Raw genomic sequence first — 2,807 nt, 5'->3', positions numbered from 1 at the left:
TTATTCCCTCATACATGATGGGTGCTGACTGGCTTTATTTTGTGATAGTCTTGTTTAGGCTGTGAGTTCATGAGTGTAGTGATCCTGTTGTATCCAGAAGACAAAGCTGTTTCATCATGGTGTCCTCAATGAACAAAGATGCTTCTCTGATGAGGACTGAGAGTTGTACTAATTTATTGTAATACAGATATGTATTTAGAAGGCAGCTGGATACTTTGTTTTGTACAGCAATAGTATTAGGCTCATGCTTAGGGATGATAACTCATGGTTTCTTGGCCAGATTTTCTGTATTAGGGATGCGATATCTCCTAGGGAGTAGATCTTAAATGCAACAAGAAATTGACTGGCTACTTCTAAAACATTCAGGGAAGTTCCACTGGGGAAGATGGTGGCTGCCACGAGCACCCTTCTGTTCTTGCCACCGGGGACTTCATACTGAGCCTTCCCAGAAGAGCAGGGCTGCTGATATGCTGCTTCCCAGGAGCCCAGGCTAACTTGGTTCTCCTATTAGTGGTGGGGAAAGGCTCCCCGGCTTGTGGCGGACCTAAAACCTCACCGCTGTCAGGATGAAGGCTCAGGGGGAAACCAAGGAGTCAGAGAAGCTGAGTAAGATGAATTCTCTCTTGGAACAGCTCCATGCAAAATTTAACCAAAACAGACCTTGGAGTGAAACCATTAAGCTTGTGCGTCAAGTCATGGAGAAGAGGGTCGTAATGAGTTCTGGAGGGCATCAGCATTTGGTCAACTGTTTGGAGACATTACAGAAGGCTCTCAAAGTAACATCTTTGCCAGCAATGACTGATTGTTTGGAGTCTATAGCCAGACAGAATGGACTGGGCTCTCATTTCAGTGCCAGTGGCACTGAATGTTACATCACATCAGATATGTTCTATGTAGAAGTGAGGTTAGATCCTGCAGGACAGCTTTGTGATGTAAAAGTGGCTCACCGTGGGGAGAATCCTGTGAGCTGTCCAGAGCTTGTACAGAGCAGTTAAGGGAAAAGAATTTTGATGAATTTTCTAAACATCTTAAGGGTCTTGTTAATCTGTATAACCTTCCAGGAGACAACAAACTGAAGACTAAAATGTATCTGGCTCTCCAATCCTTAGAACAGGACTTTCTAAAATGGCTATTATGTACTGGAAGGCAGATAATGCTGCTCCCTTGGATAGGATTCTTCATGGAAGTGTTGGCTATCTCACTCCACGGAGTGGGGGTCATTTAATGAATATGAAATACTACGCTTCTCTGTCTGATCTGCTGGATGATAAGACTGCCTCTCCTATCATTTTGTATGAAAAGAATGTTCCTCGGTCTTTGGGACTGAATGCCTCAGTCACAACTGAAGGAACCTCTGCTATGTACAAACTCCCAATTGCCCTATTAATTATGGGGTCACACCCAGCTGACAACAAATAGACCCCTTCTTTCTCCACAGTCACTAGTGCCAACGGTGTTGATCTTCCTGCCTGTTTCTTCTTGAAATTTCCCCAGCCAATCCCAGTATCTAAAGCATTTGTTCAGAAACTTCAAAATTGCACAGGGGTCCCATTGTTTGAGACTCTTCCCACTTACCTGCCCCTCTATGAACTCATCACTCAGTTTGAGCTGTCAAAGGATCCTGACCCTTTACCTTTGAATCACAACATGCGATTTTATACTGCTCTTCCAGGTCAGCAGCACTGCTATTTTCTCAATAAAGATGCTCCTCTTCCTGATGGCCAGAGCCTCCAGGGAACGCTGGTCAGCAAAATCACCTTCCAGCACCCTGGCTGAGTTCCTCTTATTTTGAATATGATCAGACACCAAGTGACCTATAACACCCTGATTGGAAGCTGTGTCAAAAGAACTATTCTAAAAGAAGATTCTCCTGGATCCTCCAGTTTGAAGTGTGTCCTCTCTCAGAATCTCGATTGAGAGTATCTTTTCAGCACCCTGTGAATGACTCCCTTGTGTGTGTGGTGATGGATGTGCAAGACTCAACACATGTGAGCTGTAAACTCTACAAGGGGCTGTCAGATGCACTAATCTGTACAGACAACTTCATTGACAAAGTTATTCAAAGATGTATGTCCATCCCTGTGACGATGAGGGCTATTCAGAGGAAGGCTGAATCCATACAGGCCGACACCTCAGTGCTGTCTCTCATTGCAGAAACAGTTGAAAACATGGTGAAAAAGAACCTGCCCCCAGCTAGCAGTCCAGGACCAAAGAATCCCTAGCATCTGGATGAAGGATAAGCCCCTGAATTGCTGATGGACACACCCCACACCATGACCTGGCATCTGAACTTGCTTAACAGGGAGCCGGGGCTAAACTGCTTCACCCTGCCTGGGAACCAAGGAGCACTGCATTTCTCCACATAGTGGAGGAGAAGAGGCAGAATAAACCGAGCCTGGGACACCTCCCTCCCATCCAGGTGTACTCATTCTCCTGTTTGAAAAGACGGCAAGGACATGAAGTCAACTTCTATTTGCTGCTGCTGGAATTTTATGTATTTTTAGTTTGACATGATTCTTCTGTCTTTGGGCTTCATGTTAAGGGTCTTTGGACAAAATCTGCGCTGATGTACAAGAATATTTTGGTGTATCTTAAAGCAAGTGTTTTCAAGGTGAAGAAGGGGACCTGATGTAATTGCCAAAGCCAGCTAGAGGTTGATTAACTCTTCTTGAACTGGATTTTCCTTTTGTCTGGCCAAGGCCTGAAAATCTGTAACAGCAATATATCATGACTTTTCAGAAGAGCCAGTGAGTCATATAATGTCCTCATTGGTCACAGCAGATGTCAGTATAGAAAATACAAACAAT

The 2,807-nt window shown here is 44.4% G+C and overlaps 1 pseudogene; it reads left to right on the top strand.

Annotated features, from left to right (window-relative positions):
- Positions 1-566: 566 nt before the first annotated feature.
- Positions 567-2,222, top strand: LOC114614436 (annotated as a pseudogene).
- The last annotated feature ends 585 nt before the right edge of the window (positions 2,223-2,807 follow it).

This window comes from Grammomys surdaster, unplaced genomic scaffold, assembly GCF_004785775.1.
Source record: "Grammomys surdaster isolate TR1022 unplaced genomic scaffold, NIH_TR_1.0 126391, whole genome shotgun sequence".
Lineage (NCBI taxonomy): Eukaryota > Metazoa > Chordata > Mammalia > Rodentia > Muridae > Grammomys > Grammomys surdaster.
The sequence above is the reverse complement of the archived record's forward strand: the minus strand, read 5'-3'. Positions and strand labels throughout refer to the sequence as shown.